Source organism: Culex pipiens, chromosome 2 (genome assembly GCF_016801865.2).
Source record: "Culex pipiens pallens isolate TS chromosome 2, TS_CPP_V2, whole genome shotgun sequence".
NCBI classification, from domain to species: Eukaryota; Metazoa; Arthropoda; class Insecta; order Diptera; family Culicidae; genus Culex; species Culex pipiens.
In genome coordinates this window covers 4,301,732-4,322,663 of record NC_068938.1, presented here as the reverse complement: position 1 = coordinate 4,322,663, position 20,932 = coordinate 4,301,732, and the positions used below count along the sequence as shown (strand labels likewise).

Here is a 20,932-nt window from a genome sequence, read left to right as displayed (position 1 = left end):
TTTTAAGGCTATTTTCACAAAAATTTTGAACAAAAAAAATCCTGGGCTCACCTTCAAATTTGACTTTTAAACTTAAAAATCAAAAAATGTCATAAAAGTGGAGTGTTTTTTTCTTTCAGTGTATTTTTTCCGGAAAGCCCGACAAATTTCCTACAAGTTTGTCTTTGACCACTTTTTGATACGATGCAACGGCTTCGAGATATAGCAATATTTAAATTACGAAATACAAAAATATTTAAAACACTTAAGCCCTTCTCAAATGTCATTACCGAGTGTAACTGACTCCATATACACAAAAATGGCTTATATATGCCTAGAATAACATATCTACAAAGTTTCATTGAAATCGGAAAGGGTCGAGAAAAAAGTACCTAAAAAATCCTGCTTTGGGCTGGAATTGCTCAGTCAGTGATTCCAATGATTTGAGAAATTTAAAAATAAACAGTTATTGACTTTAAAAACTTCACCGAAAATATTTGGTTATAAAGAAGAAATAGCAGTTCTCTACGAAATCGGTCTTTTTCTTCAATTTTGATTTTTGTTTTTTTTTTAATCCGGCTGAAACTTTTTTGGTGCCTTCGGTATGCCCAAAGAAGCCATTTTGCATCATTAGTTTGTCCATACAAATTTGGCAGCTGTCCATACAAAAATGATTCATGAAAATTCAAAAAAAACACTATTTTTATTTTTTTTCATTTTTTGATATGTTTAAGAGGACATCAAATGCCAACTTTTCAGAAATTTTCAGAATGGGCAAAACATCTTTGACCGAGTTATGAATTTTTTAATCAATACTGATTTAAAAAAAATCGAAATATTGGTCGCAAAAATTTTCCAACTTCATTTTTCGATGTAAAATCAAATTTCAAAAAGTATCTCAATGAAATTTTGATAAAGTGCACCGTTTTCAAGTTAAATCCATTTTTAGATGACTTTTTTGAAAATTGTCGCAGTTTTTCTTTTTTTTAATTACTTCACATGTTTGCCCACTTTTGAAAAAAATATTTTTGAAAAGCTGAGAAAATTCTCTATATTTTGCTTTTTTGAACTTTGTTGATACGAACCTTAGTTGCTGAGGTATTGCCTTGCAAAGGTTTAAAAACAGGAAAATTGATGTTTTCTAAGTCTCACCCAAACAACCCACCATTTTCTAATGTCGATTTCTCAGCAACTAATGGTTCGATTTACAATGTTAAAATATAAAACATTCGTAAAATTTTCCGATGTTTTCGAAAAGAATTTCTTGAAATTTTTTTAAACCAAGACACTTATTTTAAAAGGGCGTAATATTGAATATTTGGCCCTTTTGAAATGTTAGTCTTGCTGTGCACCCTTGACTGATTGAAGTGTTTGATTTGAAATTTTTAATTACAATTATTTTTTGTACCCCCTTTTTAAAAAATCACGCTTGAACTATTCTGTGCCAAGTGGGAGTCTGATGGTTGTTAAATTGTGAATGTGGTTTTATCATCGCCATCACTCATCGTTGCACTTCATTTCCACGTTCAAGTACGTGCGCCACGACGTAGAGTGCAGAAACGCACTCACCCACATTTTTCCGCGTTAATGGCACAACTTTTCTCTCAACCGAGTGCAGCTTGACGCACCGGTGTGCAACAAATCATTGTTTGAAAGTTCGTTTTGAAATTATAATAGTAGTTTTCTTTAAATCTGCTTTAGGCCATTGTAAATATTTCTCAAAGTTTATGTCTGAATAATCAGGGGCAAGAATATTTTTTTTCGAAAAACTTCAAAATTTTTAATGAAAATTAAGGTTTATTCAATCGAAATCCAGTTAATATACATTTTCCTGCGTTTATTATCATATTTAGCATGTTTGAACTACTTTGAAGACACTTTAAATTTTCATTAAAATTTCTAACATAATTTTCATTTTTTTTGTTGAGTCTCTCATGCTACAAACCATCAAATTTCTGTACGAAAAGCATAAAAAAATCTTTGAGCAGATTGTTGATGTTGCGAGATCAAAATCTGTCCGATTCCTGAAATATATTGCGTGTTTCATCGTCTATCCCAAGAAAAAAAAAAACAGAAGATAAGCCCCATTCCTGAACCACAAACGATAGCAATCTACCCGGACTAAACGACCGCGACTGGGCCACCAGCCCTCTTCACGTCTTGATGGATGTGGTTCACCAACGTCTAGGTGTCACTGATCGTCTTGCGTCTTGCCCGAAAAAAAAACCCCATGAGCCCATTTCCTGCCAGTTCCAGAGAAGGAAACACCATTCAAAAGCAGCAGCTGTTTCCCGGGTGGCGGAAATGTACTTCCAAAAAGCGCTTCAAGAGCAGCAAACACATTAATCTTCTGGCAATCAGAGAACCATTGTTTCGTGGCTTGGCTTTTTGTTCGCCACCGGGTGGGCGAGATTTGAGATTCTGTTTTGGAACGATTTAGCGTGAAAAAAAGTGGGGCCAACCGCGTTTATGACGATTCACATGATGGATGAGGAAAAATGAATGGTATTGTTCAATGCTGTTAATCGTTGAATCAACGTCATCGATGTCGATGATCGTTGATTTAAACGTAATCGTAATCGCAGCCATCGTTGATTTAATCGTCAACGTCAACGGACTCGTTGATTTAAACGGCGTTGATCAACGCGTTGATTATCGATAATCAACGAGTTGATCTACGGCGTTCTTTTATAGTTTTGTAGAGTTTTATGAGGAAAGAACGATTTTTTCATAAATGTTTTGATTGGTTGTTCGGGTATCCGGGTGTACCAAGAGGACCGAAGTGACCGGATTTTAAACGTAATTTAAGCCCTAGTTAATTGCTGGTCACTTCCATCTCCATTTTGGTTCCCAAGTCCAACCAGGATTTTCTAGAGAGCCTGGATCTTATTAATTAATAAGATCCAGGCTCTCTAGGATTTTCTTATGTAAATGACACCGAGAACGGACAATGGGGAACCGAGATATTGTCGGATTTTCATCGGAATTATTGTCCAGGCGGGTTCAGTAAGAGTCTCGCGTGGCTAAATATCGACACAATTTGTTTTTCTATGATACAATACTGAATTGACAACATGACCCATGTTCCAGAACCCAGATTAAGATTGGCCAAGATGTCAAACTTCGTGACAGACCGGAGTAGCCTACTGTTATTGATCAACAAAATATTTATGACCTACTGCGATTGGTTTTCGACACCACGCGAAAGATTTATCTCTTGGGATTCGATCGAAACTCATTGATCACACACAGTAGGCTACTCCGGTCTGTCACGAAGTTTGACATCTTGGCCAATCTTAATCTGGGTTCTGGAACATGGGTCATGTTGTCAATTCAGTATTGTATCATAGAAAAACAAATTGTGTCGATATTTAGCCACGCGAGACTCTTACTGAACCCGCCTGGACAATAATTCCGATGAAAATCCGACCATATCTCGGTTCCCAATTGTCCGTTCTCGCTGTCATTTACACTATAAAATCCTGGTTGGGCTTGGGTACCAAAATGGAGATGGAAGTGACCAGCAATTAGCTAGGGCTTAAATTACGTTTAAAATCCGGTCACTTCAGTCCTCTTGGTACACCCGGATACCCGAACAACCATGCCACATCAATTTGAGAATGTTTCCCAATCAAAACATTTATAAAAAAATCGTTCTTTCTTCATAAAACTCTACAAAACTATAAAAGAACGCCGTTGATCAACTCGTTGATTATCGATAATCAACGCGTTGATCAACGCCGTTTAAATCAACGAGTCCGTTGACGTTGACGATTAAATCAACGATGGCTGCGATTACGATTACGTTTAAATCAACGATCATCGACATCGATGATATAAACGCCGTTGATTTCAACGATTAACAGCATTGGTATTGTTGAATGTATTATTATTTATATTATTAAATTTTCAAACCTAATTCTCAATGAAAAAAGTTTACTTATTACAACTTATGATTATAATGCTTTTGATCGTACATAAGATTTTATAGTTTAGTTTTTTTTAACTTTTAGTTTAACTTTAACTTTAAGATTTGGTAATTTTGTAGAACAAATAACCCTGTTCTGAGTAAAAATAATAGTTTTCCACTAAAAAAATCATCAAAATCTTTTTTTTAACCAAAAATTCAAATCTTCATAAATTTCTCAGAAATGTTCACCAGAGCTACGTTTTGATCCAAAAAACGCCTTCTTTGACTGAATTTGAAAAAAAGAAACAAAAAATTTTGTTCGTCGATTTTCAAACCAAGCCTAACATTTTAAAAGGGCGTAATATTGAATGTTTGGCCCTTTTGAAATGTTAGTCTTTATTTTAAATTTTTTTAAATATTTTTTTTTTAAATGATCCAATAAATTTACGAATGTTTCATATTTTAACATTGTAAATCGGACCATTAGTTGCTGAGATATCGACGTTAGAAAATGGTGGGTTGTTAGGGTGAGACTTGGAAAACATCAATTTTCATGTTTTTAAACTTTTGCATGGCAATATCTCAGCAACTAAGGGTTGTATCAACAATGTTCAAAATATAGAGAATTTTCTCAGCTTTTCAAAAATATTGTTTTCAGAAGTGGGCAAACATGTGCACTTATTTAAAAAAATGAAATACTGCGACTATTTTCAAAAAAGTCACCTGAAAATTGATTTAACTTGAAAACGGGGCATTTATCAAAATTTCACTAAAGTACTTTTTGATTGCAAATTTGATTTTACATCGAAAATTTAAGTTGAAATTTTTTGCGACCAATATTTCGATTTTTTGAAAAAATCAGTATTGATTCAAAAATTCATAACTCGGTCAATGATTTTTTGGACAACCTGGAAATTTCTGAAAAGTTGGCATTTGAATTCTCCTAAAACACATCAGAAAATGAAAAAAAATTAAAAATAGTGTTTTTTTGCAAATCAAGTTTAAGCGATAAAAAGTTAAATAAAAAATCACCAAATTTTTTTTAACCGTGTATCATTTTTTTCCAGTGTAGTCTGTATCCATACCTACAACTTTGCCAAAGACACCAAATCGATCAAAAAATTCCTACAAAAGATACAGATTTTTGTATTTTCAACAATCAGTTTTGTATGGACAGCTGCCAAATTTGTATGGAAAATTATATGGACAAACTAATGATACAAAATGGCTTCTTCGGGCATACCGAAGTTACCAAAAAAGTTTCAGTTGGATTTAAAAAAAAACAAAAACAAATCGAATGACCGAAATCTAAGAGAACTGCTAATAGGTGGTGGGTTCTTCGGCATGAATATAGTTTAAATTTCAGTCATTGTCCTATTTTTAATATATCAGATTTTATATCTGGAGTTATTTTTGATTTTAAAGATATTTTAATTAAAACAATATGTTTTTATCCTTATCTTGCTGAATTTTGAAAATCTGTAAAATGTTATAGCAATTAAGAAAATTTTTGAATCCATTTTGAACACATTAAAAATAGACTTTTTATTTATTTATTTTAATTTTGGTTGATAGCTTTACTTGGAGGTTGTGTTAAAACGAAAAGTCTACTTTAAGAACAATATTTTGCCAATTTCTCGTTCCAGGAAGAAAAGTTCGCGGCAATACCCGGCATTTCCCGGAAATTCCCAAAATTCAATCGAAAGTATACATTTTCTTTATTTTCTGTAACTAATTTGTGAAGATGTACAGATAAAAAGTGATGAAAAAACTTTATAGATTATTTTGAATTCAATTTGAGAATTAATTCTGATAATATTGATTTCTGAATGAATGAAATTCTTAATAAAAAAATGATAGTTTTCTTTTAAAAACTTAAATTGAACCCCTTACAACCTGAGCATTATAGTATTTGTTACGTTTTTGTTTATCATGGATGGATGGATTGGATGAAAATTTGATTGCCAAAAAAGTCAAAAAAAACTTTACTATTTTGCTTAAGAGTTGATACAAAAATTTCTAGTTTCAGAAAAGATATTTGTCATGATAACAAATTTTCTGATTTTTTTTTATTACAACTTTATATTTTAATGTTATTTTAATCACACTCCCTCAATCTGGTCACAGAAGCAAGTAATTTTATAATTTTGGAGTATGGATTCATTTTACACACTGCTCAATCACTTTGATAAATTAAATACAAGAAATACTGAAGAACATTTTTGATTTATTGTACGATTTGAAATACAGCTAATAAAGTTAAGCAAAATATATATATTCTTGGAGTTGTCTGATTTTAATTGATCGTCACACTTATTTTAACCATTCAAGTCGCTGTCCTATACAATATTGTGGCAAAATATTAATCAGAATCAGGGTCAGGACAATTTTCCACAATTTCTCGTTTCTCGGGTTCATTCTAACTTCGGAAAATTGGACGCTCTAGATTATACGATTTTCTCAGTGAGAATGGCAAATTACGTACAAAAAAATTTAAAGGCAATAAAGCCAAAGTTTTTTTTTGTTTTCCTCCCTTAATTTTTCCACAAAAAAATTAGGAGCAAATAAAAAATAAAAAAATATAAATTTTCATTGTGAATACTTGAATAATTTTCAACTTGTTTTGAATACATGTTTGAATGTTTTGAATTGAAAAAAAGCTTCAATGAATTTTTGACTATTTTCAAAGTTTTTGGATAAACTTCACTTTGTTTTTAAAAATCACAATTTTCATTTTGAGAACACAGTTAACCTTGACAGTATTTTTCTACTGTCCCCATTTTTTTAATTATTATATTTTTTCTTAATCTTCATCATCCCGGTACGAGAATCGAACTCACGACTACATTCGTGTTTCGTTTTTAAATTTTATGTTTTTCTCTTTATATCTTTTTTTTGCATCAATCTTGTTAAGATTTCTATGTATTGCTGAGATTTGGCTTGCTATTCCACATTTAACAGTTATTTGTTGCACATAATATTTTTTTCTAATTCAGGGTTTTTGAAACTGCCACTGGTATTCAAAAACACACAAAAATCAAATAAAATTAAATAATTGTTTGGTGGACCATTAAAAAAACTTTAGCTATCAATTTGATGAATTTCTGCAAATTAGTATTCCCCAATCTCGACCAATGCTTTTCACAACATTGAAACACATTTCCCTACAAAGTAAATCACAATCGTGCACGCAACATAAATTTTCTCTAACGACCGTCCTTGACGTCTCATGTGATGGTAAAAATCTTCCCAGCAACAAAAAAAAAATCCAATAAAAAGAGGGAACAAAACTCTTACACGACCATGTCATCATCATCATCATTGTTGTTGTTCTCTTGCTCGATCCTACCACAATATGAGCAAAAGCATAAATTATGCTCACACACACCCACACACAAATTCACATTGTGACTGACATTATCATCGCAACGCAAATCAGATGCGACTTCATGATGATTTTCCTGCGTGTGTGTGGGTTCGTGCATGCGAGAGTAATAACAGTTAAGGGAAAACATTGTAAGAAGAAAAAAAAAGAGCCATAAAAACCTGCTATAAAAATCCTATGTATGATGGATGCGCTGCTCCGATGTAACTTTACTCATTACGAGCACGACGAAGCTGCGGTGAAATATCCTTTGAGCTCATGTTCCCATGTGAGTAGGTGGTCGTTGGGGCTGCCAAGTCGAACAAAACCGGATGCTGCTAATCACTCACTAAGAAATGTGTTTCTTTTTTTTTGCTGCTTTTTTCTTGTTGAATCTCGCGTGAAGCCACCACAAAACACTTTGCACTTGTTTCCCTTTTCTTTTTGTTCGGTTTTTCAAATCACTGGAAAAACTTTTTCTTTCTTTTCAACAAAACACTCTCCCACGTACAGCAATTCTTTTGCACAATAGAAACACGCCGGAAAAAGCTTCTCAGACCAGATGGTTTCACTTTCACTTTTCTCTTGCTTTCTTTCTCGATTGATGTTCACTTAGCTTGTTTTGCAAAACTTTTTTCTTCTTGAACAATTTTCCTCTACCAACAAAAACTTTTTTCTTTCTTTTATGGAAATTCACTTTTTCAAGCGTCGTGTATTTTTAGCCTTCCGTTTCAAAGAAACTCGCACAAATGTGTCTTTTGTGTCATTAGCTTTTGTTTTTTTTTGTGCAGCTTTCACACTTTAGGATTATTCTGTCATTCCGAGAGGGTGAGCCCCGGAAATACCCCCGCTACAGCTGGGGCGCACGTTCGGATCGAAAATACCCTTTCTTTATGTGTTCAAGGGTCCAACACTTTTTCCTTCCGCTTCTTGCAAAGCAATTTTAGCACCTTTCAGCCTGCTCGTATGTGTGCTGACCCCCCAGACGTCGAAGCAAATGGGTGCAGCTACAGAACAACACGTAGCAAACCAAAAGAAAAAAAAAGCTCAAACACTGTTATTTATGATGAGATTCGTCAAGATTTATCACCCCACTCTCGTCTCGTTCGGCTGGCTGGCGTGGAGCACTTTCTGGTTCCTGGTTTTTATTATCCTAGCACTTTTTCATGATTGCCACTTTGGTTTTCGTACGTACAGAGATTTCTCCGGCAGACACGGGTCAGCTGAGGGGCTGATGGTCGCTGCTTCTGGTGCTGCTCGTTGAAGTGATGCTGGTTTGTGGGGAGAAAAGAAGGGAAATAATTGAAAATTAGGATATGAGTAAGTCACGGTTTTTTGAGAATGAAAGAATTTTGCATGATTTTAAATCATTTTAATTTTTTTGATTTAATTAGCCAAGAATCAACATATAAATGTAGCCAAGAGAAACAAAAAAAAAATAAAATATATAACTTTGGTTGTAAAATTTAAAGCAAATACAACCCGAACAGACGTTAATAACTAAATTCATGCCATTTCAATAACAAATACTGTTAAAATAACAGAAAGTGTTATGGAATATTCTTGAAAAATCCATTTTTGCATAAGAGTTCAATAAAAGTTTATATTATCATTTTTTTATCGGTCTGATATTAATTAAAAATTAGAACAACTTGGGAATAAAATTTTTTGCTATGGAAGAATACCTCAAACTGTTATTGGGATGATCGGAAATAAACTTTGAGCATCCCGAGCAGACGGTAATGACTTTGGAATAACATTTTTTGATATTTGAAAATACCAGGCCATTAAAATTTTGTGTTATTTATAACAAGTTATGTTATTCGTCGTTATGATTTTGCCTTCCTCACGGAGGTAAGGCTATAATCCTGCTCTAAAAATGAACTTTGTATAAAAACGTCGTAGACCCACCTTCATGTATACATATTGTTGGGTTCACAGAGAACCACCAGCCGTTCCCAAAACTCCGCGACTCACTGTGCTCGATGGTAGCACCCAGGTAGAGAGAGGCGCGATTTGGATAGAAGTGAAACCTTTAGTTCTTAAGTTTTGTGTCGTGCAAGAGAATAAACGTGTTTGATTGTTAGTCTAAAAATTGGTTTATTCTTACGACTTTGTGGCCGCTCGTTTGGTTCGCGCCCCCGGGTACACAACACATATCGACTCAGAATCGAAAACTGAACAAATGTCTGTGTGTATGTGTGTGTGTATGTATGAGCAATTCTCTACAAAACCGGCCGATTTCGACCATTTTTATTTTTTGCATTTTTTGATTTGGCTCAAACTTTGCGGGGGCCTTCCCTATGACCAAAGAAGCCATTTTGCATCATTAGTTTGTCCATATAAATTTCCATACAAATTTGGCAGCTGTTCATACAAAAATGGTACGTAAATATTCGAAAATCTGTAACTTTTGAAGGAATTTTTTGATCAATTTGGTGTCTTCGGCAAAGTTGTAGGTATTGTTAAGGACTATTTAGAAAAAAATAGGTACACGGAAAAAAAAATTTCCCGATTTTTTTATTAACTTTTTTTTCACAAAAACTCAAATTCTCAAAATACGTATTTTTTGATTTTCGAGATTTTTTGATATGTTTTAGGGGACAAAAATCCGCAACTTTTGAGCTATAGAGAAACATGGTCAAAAAATCTGCCGCCGAGTTATGGTTTTTTGAAAAACTGGTGATTTTTGGAAAAAATCGAAATTTCATACATAAAATTTTTTTGACCTCATTTTTTAATGCAAAATTGAATTTGTAATCGAAAAGTACATTACAGATTTTTTGATAAAGGGCTCCGTTTTCAAGATATAGCCACCGAAAGTTTGATTTTAGCGAAATATTTGCAGTTTTTCAATTTTTAAAAATAGTGACCATGAGTGACCATTCCTAAAAATATTTTTTTTGAAAAGTTCAGAAAATTTGCTTTAAAATTGTCTAAGAGACATTGAAGATTGGACATCGGGTTGCTGAGATACAGCAGCTCAAAGAAAAAGAAACACGAAAATTGAAGTTTTCTAAGTCTCACCCAAACAGTTCACCATTTTCTAATGACGATATCTCAGCAACTAATGGTCCGATTTTTAATGTTAATACATGAAACATTCATGAAATTTTCCGATCTTTAAAAAAAATATTTTGAAAAAAATTAAATCAAGACTAACATTTTAAAAGGGCCAAACTTTGAATATTATGCCCATTAAAAAAGCTATTATTGATTAAATTTTTTTAAAAATATTTTTTTTGAAAAGATCGGAAAATTTTACGAATGTTTCATGTATTAACATTGAAAATCGGACCATTAATTGCTGAGATATCGTCATTAGAAAATGGTGGACTGTTTGGGTGTTTTGTATGAACAGCTGCCAAATTTGTATGGAAATTTATATGGACAAACTAATGATGCAAAATGGCTTCTTTGGTCATAGGGAAGGCCCCCACAAAGTTTGAGCCAAATCAAAAAATACAACCCGAGCAGACGGAAATAACTTGGGAATAACATTTTTTGATATTTGAAAATACTAGGTCAATAACATATTTTGTTATTTATAACAAGATTTGTCATTCGTCGTTATGATTTTTTTGTTATTGGATTGTTATTGTAATAACAGACTAATAACATTTTTAGTTATTCTTCGAACAAATCTCTGTTATTATTTTTTGTTATTTCAACAACTAATCCGATCATCACAATAACAATTGGCGGTATTCTTCCATAACAAAAATGTTATTCCCAAGTTGTTTTGGATTTCAACCAATATCAGACCAATAACAAATTTTGTTATGATAACATAAACTGTTATTAAACTCTTATGCAAAAATTGGATTTTCAAGAAGATTCCATAACACCTTCTGTTATTTTAACAGTATTTGTTATTGAAATGGCATGAATTCTGTTATTACCGTCTGCCCGGGAAATAAAATCCAATTCCGGTTTTGGTAGAGAATTGCTCGTATGTATGTGACCAACAAACTAGCTCATGTTTCTCGGCTCTGGCTGAACCGATTTGACCCGAACTTGTTGCATTCGACTTGGTTTAGGGTCCCATAGATCGAGTTTTATACAGATTGAAGTTTCGATAAGTAGTTCAAAAGTTATGTATAAAAATGTGTTTTCACATATATTTGGATCTCACTTAACTGTATGTAAACTATGTCCGGGTCCATCATCCGACCCATCGTTGATTAGGTTATCAAAAGACCTTTCCAACGAGTCAAAAACATTGAAGATCTGGCAACCCTGTCTCGAGATATGGCCACTTAAGTGATATTGATGTACTTTTTGAAGCCGGATCTCACTTAAATGTATGTAAACTACGTCCGGGTCCATCATCCGACCCATCGTTGGTTAGATTATCAAAAGACCTTTCCAAAGAGTCTAAAACATTGAAGATCTGGCAACCCTGTCTCGAGATATGGCCACTTAAGTGATATTGATGTACTTTTTGGAAGCCGGATATAAAAAATAGATGAAACTTGTGTACAGCCATTGTTGTGAGGAAGGCTTCAACCACATAGGTGGATTAAGTTAGTTTTTTTGTTATTCGATTGTTATTGTTAGTGTTATCAAAAGTTATGTATAAAAATGTGTTTTCACATATATTTGGATCTCACTTAACTGTATGTAAACTATGTCCGGGTCCATCATCCGACCCATCGTTGGTTAGGTTATCAAAAGACCTTTCCAACGAGTCAAAAACATTGAAGATCTGGCAACCCTGTCTCGAGATATGGCCACTTAAGTGATATTGATGTACTTTTTTGAAGCCGGATCTCACTTAAATGTATGTAAACTATGTCCGGATCCACCATCCAACCCAACGTTGGTTAGGTTATCAAAAGACCTTTCCAACGAGTCTAAAACATTGAAGATCTGGCAACCCTGTCTCGAGACATGGCCACTTAAGTGATATCGATGTACTTTTTGGAAGCCGGATATAAAAAATAGATGAAACTTGTGTACAGCCATTGTTGTGAGGAAGGCTCCAACCACATAGGTGGATTAAGTTAGTTTTTTTGTTATTCGATTGTTATTGTTAGTGTTATCAAAAGTTATGTATAAAAATGTGTTTTCACATATATTTGGATCTCACTTAACTGTATGTAAACTATGTCCGGGTCCATCATCCGACCCATCGTTGGTTAGGTTATCAAAAGACCTTTCCAACGAGTCCAAAACATTGAAGATCTGGCAACCCTGTCTCGAGATATGGCCACTTAAGTGATATTGATGTACTTTTTTGAAGCCGGATCTCACTTAAATGTATGTAAACTATGTCCGGATCCACCATCCAACCCAACGTTGGTTAGGTTACCAAAAGACCTTTCCAACGAGTGCAAAACATCGAAGATCTGGCAACCCTGTCTCGAGACATGGCCACTTAAGTGATATCGATGTACTTTTTGGAAGCCGGATATAAAAAATAGATGAAACTTGTGTACAGCCATTGTTGTGAGGAAGGCTCCAACCACATAGGTGGATTAAGTTAGTTTTTTTGTTATTCGATTGTTATTGTAATAACATACTAATAACATTTCTAGTTATTCTTCGAACAAATCTTTGTTATTATTTTTTGTTATTTTAACAACTAATCCGATAATCCCAATAACAGTTGGAGGTATTCTACCATAACAAAAAATGTTATTCCCAAGTTGTTTTGGCTTTCAATCAAAATCAGACTAATAACAAATTTTGTTATGATAACATAAACCGTTATTCAACTCTTTTGCAAAAATGGATTTTTCAAGAAGAATCCCTAACACTTTTTGTTATTTTAACAGTATTAGTTATTGAAATGGTATGAATTTGTTTATACCGTCTGCCCGGGATACCATGCGTCTCCATTGAAGTTGTCTCCTGCAATTAATTTCATGATGATTAATGATACAATTTAAAGCTGGATTTTTGACAATATTGCATTTTGCAATAAAATTCGAGGTTCTTTTTTATTGAAAAATACTTTGTCCATGTCAAAAAAGATCATTATATAAAATATCCCTACAATTTGGAAACCCCGTATCTTGAGAATGTATTTTCTCATCGAATTCGGCGAAATTGTAGGTTATGATTACAAAAAGATAAGCACACGGAAAAAACTCTCGATTTTTTATTTCACTTTCCAACACAAAAACTCGATTTTGATAAACTTAACCCCCTTAGTTTCACTCCATTATTTAAATGTTTTGTAAATCAAATTGGCAACATTTGAGTTTTGCCATTAATGAAAATTAGGAAACATTGTAATATTTTTTCTAATATTATTTCTGAGTCTAGCCAATCAGCCTAACATTTTCAGTGAACGATAAATATCTTTGGAACTATTGATCCAATTTTCGATTCCAAAAAATAAAACCTTCGTGTAATTTTTTTTATCTTGGTGAAAAAAAATATTTTTTTTTGTGATTCTCTACCAACTCACACGAAATCGGGAAAAGTTGATCCGACCCGTCTTCGATTTGCGTGAAACTTTGACCATAGGGGTATCTTTTATCCATGAGGTCCGTTTTTTGATATCTCGTGACGGAGGGGCGGTACGACCCCTTTCGTTTTTGAACATGCGAAAAAAGAGGTGTTTTTCAATAATTTGCAGCCTGAAACGGTGATGAGATAGAAATTTTGTGTCAAAGGGGCTTTTAGTTAAAATTGGACACCTGATTTGATGGCGTACTCAGAATTCCGAAAAAACGTATTTATCATCGAAAAAAAAAACAATAAAAAAAGTTTTAAAAATTCTCCCATTTGCCGTTGCTTGACTGTTAAAAAAATTTGGAACATGTCATTTTATGGGAAATTTAATGTACTTTTCGAATCAAAATTGACCCAGAAGGGTAATTTTTTCATTTAGAACAAAATTTTCCATTTTAATATTTCGTGTTTTTTCTAACTTTGCTTGGTTGTTTTTTAGAGTGTAATAATGTTTTACAAAGTTGCAGACCAGACAATTACAAAAAAAATGAAAAAAATACATAAGGAATTTGCTTATAAACATCACGAGTTATCGCAACTTTTTAAAAAAAGTTTTGAAAAAAAAAACTTTTTGTGTTTCTTTTTGTTGTTTTGTTTTTCGTAAAATGACCCTTCTGGGTTAAGGTAGATTCCAAAAGAACATTAAATTTCCCATAAAATGACATGTTCCAAATTTTTTTTACAGTTTAGGTGTTTTTTTTTCGATGAAAAATACGTTTTTTTCGGAATTCTGAGTACGCCATTAAATCCGGCGTCTAATTTTACATAACAGTCCCTTTGACACCAATTTCTATCTCTTCACCGTTTTACGCTGCAAATTATTGAAAAACACATCTTTTTTCGCATCCTCAGATTCGTGATCAGGGACAAAAGTTACCCCTTAGGACAAAGTTTCCCGCAAATCGAAGAGGGGTCTTGACAACTGCTGTGTGAGTTGGCCGAGAATAACCCAAAATGGCTTATTTGATCAAAGGCACCTACGAAGCTTTTAAAGAAATTTGACTAACTGGCAACACTGTTTGAAATGAATGACTTCATTGAATTGAATTCAAGAAAATTTAACATATTTGGAGAAATGGTTGATTTTTTAACTGTTTGATTATAAAATCAAGTATGACTTTATTTTTTATTTTATTTTAAATGATACGCATTAACACGGAAAGGCAATTTACACAAAATTGTGATAAATAATGCTGAAAACTGGATAATATTTAGCGAAAGTTGAACTATCGGAAATAAATCAATTGTTTTCATTAGACATCAGACAAGCCTTTCATTTTTTTTTTTTTTTCTTAAAATCGTTGCTTTTATTTACTCATTATCATACATTTAAATGATCCATTTCATCGGTATTTAGGCCACGGCCTGTAATAATCACTAGTATTTTTCTTCCCTTGATTAGTGTTAGTTCCACTCAAAGCTTCTTCCAGTTTTTTAGCATTCTCCATTTCTTCATTTCTTTTTCCAGACTCGTTTTGTTCCGCTAGTGTTTTGTTCTCCTTCATGATCGTTTCATTTGCATTGTCACTGTTCCTGTTCTTCTCATCCGATCCTTTTTCGCCTTCTCCAGCCTGGTTGCTTACGGTTGAAACATCCAATATCTTGACTGGATGCAAAACAGATGCATCGTTGGCGACAACTTGAGCAAATGAGCTACTTTTTTGCTTGGACAAAAAAGAAGCCCCAGTACTGCTACGCGTTGGACAGTTAACTTTCATATGACCTTCAGAACCGCATCCAAAACATTTATCCTTCAAACCGTCAAAATAAATTCTTGCTGCTTTTCCCTGAATCTTTATCTGTGCTGGTAAATCTTTTACAACTTCCATGAATATTCCACGCACACCATTCCATATAGGAAATCCTGTTTCTACTGCAAACTTTTCTCGACACAACTGCTTTACCTTTCCATACTTTCCCAATTCCCTTCGAATCTCCTCATCTCCTATTTCCGGTGTTAATCCAAATATCCGGACATATTGGATGTCCCCTCCAGCAACCATTACCATTGTTTCCGTTGTCGTTCCGTCGGCGTACCAAAACGTGGTTTCCGCTCCTAACCTCAAAAGTGCCTTTCTCATCAATTCCATTGACTGAAACTTCACATAAACACTGTGATCCTCGCGATACATTGCAGATAATTCCTCCCATTTCCAGCCGTGATTCCTAAAGAACTGGAAAATCTCCGGATCCTTCGGCTTCCTTTGGCCAACACCGAAATAAATTCGGATGGTCAATTCCTTTTTGGGTTCCATGACCTTGAACTGCTAGCTGTAACTGTTTCACTGTCTTTGCACACACGTCCGCATCCAATGAAATCACTTCGTGAACTGACTTCGCTAGGAGGCGGTGATTTTAGCGGATTGCAGACTAGATTTCGCCATGTTAAGTGATGATTGCCTAAGCCCAAGTTGCCTAGGAATAGATAATTGGGACAACTCCACCTGAACCAGCCGCTCCCATCTCCACCGCGCACCAGGGACAAGGAAAGGAATTTGGAAGACGGCAAGTGTTGATGCTCCACTTTTTTAAGGGGACAAGGTAAAATTTCCACGAGGACTCCGTGCTGGGAGTTGGACGGTTTATGGGAAGGTATCAGGACTAGGATACGCTCTAAGCAAGCGTTGCGACCAATGGCATAGTGTGTTTAAGGGTTATAGTTTTATTCTCAAGGCAAGCAATCGGACATTCGATCATTAGACATCAGAAAAGCCTCCTTAGAAGCTTGGTGTTCAAATGTTATATTTGTTGAAGATAAATTATAAAAATGAACATCAAATTTATGAACAGATTGTTACTTTTTTGCTTCTTCGTTTGATTATTATTGGCATAAATCTTATCATTGAATTAAAGGTTATGGAAGTTAAGTAAATTTAATAAAATCATTTAATAAATCAACGGGCACACAAGCTCCATTTCTTGCCAAATGAAAACAACTATCATCCAACTCAAATTGCACAGCAATTCACTTGACTTGCTCGCTAAGCAGTCGCAATTCCCTCGCCGCTATCATTCAATTTCATAAATTTGCATCGTTCATCCTGCTCTTTTCTACGACGAAACGAGCTTTTCCAAGAGAGAAAAAAAATGCTGACCAACTTGACCTACGAACGAACCAGATAAATCAACTTAAAAGCACAACAGAGAGCGTCGACGACGGAGGACTCAACTTAGCTCAACTCAACGTGCAGAGGACGACCGGCCACGTGATATTCCCGGGGATCCTTCCCAGTGCTCCTCTTTTTTACGACCATGTTTCAACAACGCTCTGACGACTGTCGTTCATTTTCATGGTTGCACTATAGACTATACAGTGTCGAGGAGCTTTCGTCGCTCGCTGGCTTGGTAATTCCTGATGTTGATGCTGAAAGTTACTCTTTTCGACGACGACGACGACCAGGACCCGCAAACAGCAGTGATTTCCGAGGATTCCATTCTTTCGGCGGATTACGACGACGACGACATTTTGCTATTTTCTAGTAGAATGCAAATGGGTTGGCAGCCACCCCGCCCCCACCCCCAAACCACCTTTCAAAGGGTGGTTGTGTTGTGGCTTGTGGGTGGCAGCTGAAGCATGGTGCTGATGGGTGGTTATGGTCCGCCAAAGCTCTCTGGGGATGGCATTTTGGTGCCGCTGTTGATGATGCACACAAATGATGATTGCTAGTGGTCGTTGATGGGTTTGGACTAAAAGGGAGAAAGAGCGACAGTGTTTGCTAATTGGTGGCTGATTAAGATGAACACTCGAGTGATTTGGAGTTATTAGTGTAAGACGAGGATTTATTGTCATCTTTGCTGGGGTCTTTTGGAGTTTCCAGCAAAGGGTCTGATTTTATTGAAATTAAATTCATTTTAGGTGTTTATACTATTTCAGTTGGGTCCAGTTTGTTGGAATAACATTGTTTCTCGAAATCCCGTGAAATGTTATGTTTGTGGGGATTTGTAACGATATTTCTTAAAATAATTTATCAAACTCAAGTAAGAATGATAATAACCTTATGAATTACTGTAGAATTAAGCAAATGAATACCCTGGTTCAATTAATAATACAGAGTGAGTGATTTTTGACGATTTCGTTGACGGCGTGAAGTCGAGAAATTTATCAATTTCTTCAAATCATTTTTTAAAATAACAACATAATAAATATATCATCCAGCAAGACTATTTAAGTAAATTTTATTAGTTTTCAATTGAATTTAGTAATACCTTCATTCGCAGCAATAAAATTTTTACTGCTATTTTATTTGAAACAAAAAGAAATGAAATTATTTCATTAAAACTTTAAAAAAAATTCATATTTTTCTGAGTCCTGTTTAATCAGGGCTGTGGAGTCGGAGTCGGAGTCGGAGTCGGAGCCGGAGTCGCCAAAACTCGAGCAGCTGGAGTCGGAGTCGGCAGCTGGAGTCAGAATCGGAGCCGAAGATTTCTGAAATTCAAATTCAACAAAAAATATGTTTTTTGTTTATTGTTCAGTTATCCTATATAACAGCTTAATTTACTAAACATCTTATATTTTTAATTGATTTATCAGATGCCATTATGTTTTTGAAGTTTCTATTGTGATTGGAAAGCTCTAATTGTGTTATTACACTATAATCACTAAATGATAACCTCTTACCCAAGTATGTAGTATCATAATTTAAAAAAATATAAAAAAATATTGGTTATGTAGTCAGACATATCTAATTGATTCTTGACTGCTTCCTTTTGCCTATATTTATGTGCCTTTTCAATTCAAATTTGACCAAATTTCATCCAGTTCTTTCTGAAAAAAGTACACACACAGTCATCTTTTACCCCGATAGCGAATGTCTTGGAGGTTTTAAGTTAAATCATTTTTTAGGAAAAAAAATTACAAGGTACATAAAAAGATTAAAAATAGTAATCACTGTTTTTGGAAATCGAAAAAGAGTCACTGACAGTTTAACTTTTGTTACAAATAATCAACGATAATAACAATCTCTTACTTGGAACTCAACATGCGCATTTTGTTTATAACTGAGTACAAGAAAATCAAAGTGTTGCATTTAAAATAATTGAAACTAACAAAAAATATCAAAAGAAGTTGCAACTAATTTTGAAATAATCATTGATTGTTGATATTGATGTTGATTTTAGGTAAACTATTTTGATATCGTTGCAAATTATCGTTGAACAAATCTCAAGAATTCAGTACAAAAATGAACTAATAAAAAAATGTTTAGAACAAAATATAGGATTTTAATTTATTTTTCAAATATTATAAAAACAAAATCAACAAATTATCAACTCGTACGAATTTCCTCATACTGTATATCCCACGCCAACATGACGGATGGTGATTATCATTGCAAATCAATGTACCTTAAAAAATGGAATACTTGTGACCTAGAAAATATTTTACTTGTGGATATTTGTTTTTTATAATATTTTAAGTTTTTTCATATATTTTGATGGAGGCGCAAGATCATTCATAAAGCTTCGTTTTAGGTGAAGATTCACGAAGTATCGTGCGCCTCCTTTTTAAAGTATATAAAATTTTAAAATTAAAATAAATTAAAAATTTCCAGGGTAAAATATTTTTCATGTCACCGATATTTGAAAAGGACATCTTAAGCGTCCTTTCCACGAAGAAATTGTTTAGATACATTGATTTGCAATAATAATCTCCTTCAGCCATGGCGTGATGTCCAGGTACGCCTTAAAAAAAAATGTTTCGTTTAAAACTGTCATTTAAAAAACAAGGTGCCTGTCACTGTGCTTCTTATAAATGTCAGCCTGAAAGTGAGCAAATTGAATTGTAATGTCCAATAGATCGTTAAGGCCAGGTTTCTTTTAATTATTCATTCAAAAATAACAATTTAATATTTAAATTTATTAGCTTTGAAAAAAATATTTTCAAATTTGAGGTTAAGCAAATAAATCCAAATTTACTTACAAAACTGTTCTTCTCAAAATGCCTCTAAAACTGAAGATATTTTTTGATTTCTGTTTCCATAACGTATAAAATATGTAACCTAGAAACTTTTTTCCGTTTATTAACTTTACTTATTTTTCTTGAGAAAACATGACGCTTAGAGAGTATTTAAATAATCGTATTCATCAATGTTTTAAAAATAATTTACTAATAACTTTTGAAACATTTAAAAATACGTGGAGTCGGAGTCGGAGCCAACCATTTGTTGAAAGCTGGAGTCGGAGTTGGAGTCGGAATCGGCTAGAGTTGGTAGGCCCGAGCCGGAGTCGGAGTCGCCGGAGTCGGAGTCGTAGTCGGCTAATCTGAGAAAGCCGGAGTTGGAGTCGGAGTCGGAGTCGTTTGAAATATGACCCGACTCCGCAGCCCTGTGTTTAATTTTAACGATATTTACTTATTTGGATGGATGATTCCCGTGAAAGTTAAAAAATACTACTTTCTGTTCTCATTTTCAATAAAAATTTCGACTTCATTACAGATTACATTAGTTTTGCCTATTGATTTTAAATTTAGTTTTTGATAAGTGAGATTAGAACTTTAAAAATATTTTTATGTGCTAAATGTCGCAGAAAATTCAAATTAGTTTTCAATTTTTGGCTGGACAAGATTGTAAAATCTTGCTTTTATATGAAATGTTATTAAAATGTAAAATGATAAAACAGAAGCAAATGCGCGAATTTTTTTTAGCAGTGAAGCAGTTCAGTAAATGAGAATACGCATGCCCTACATTTTGTTTCATAAAATATATATATAGCTCATCCATAAAATAGGTTTAAATTTTTTGAAAGTTAGGAGGATTTTTTCTCTCGTTCAATTTCAATGTAGATTTTTTAGTTTATCGAAGAATAATATATATAATTAGGCATAAAAAGAATAATTTTTGTGATTTAAATATAAGATTTTCAGAGTTATTTTAACTTTTTTCATGCTCCGCGAAATTTGCGTGAAATTCGGTGTTTTAAAACTGAGGTCCCATTGAAATTTTCAATTTTCGAGCATAAAAAATCACTAATCCTAGCAATAACATTAAACTTTAGTATAATTTGAAAAATGTCAACATTTAAACGTTTCGATTTAATGTCTAAAGCTTGGTTATGATCAGAAATTTAAAGGGTAAAATTTACATCAAAAATAAAATCCTGAACTAATGATTACACTTTATATCACAAAGACCCATTTTTCACAAACATAACCCTTTCGTTCGGTGTTGTTTGCCAGGTAGTTTTACCGAGAGGCAGGTACTAAATTATGAAGGCTGCTG

General features: G+C 33.8%; 1 protein-coding gene across 2 annotated transcripts in view; it reads right to left on the bottom strand.

The window, feature by feature from the left end:
* Positions 1-20,932, bottom strand: part of LOC120412453 (putative protein TPRXL) — a 169,357-nt gene that overhangs the window by 133,332 nt on the left and 15,093 nt on the right. For both annotated transcript variants that reach the window (XM_039572917.2, XM_039572919.2), the window contains one exon: positions 7,436-8,524. The gene's annotated coding sequence lies outside the window, so the exon portion shown is untranslated. The remainder of the gene's footprint in view (positions 1-7,435; positions 8,525-20,932) is intronic.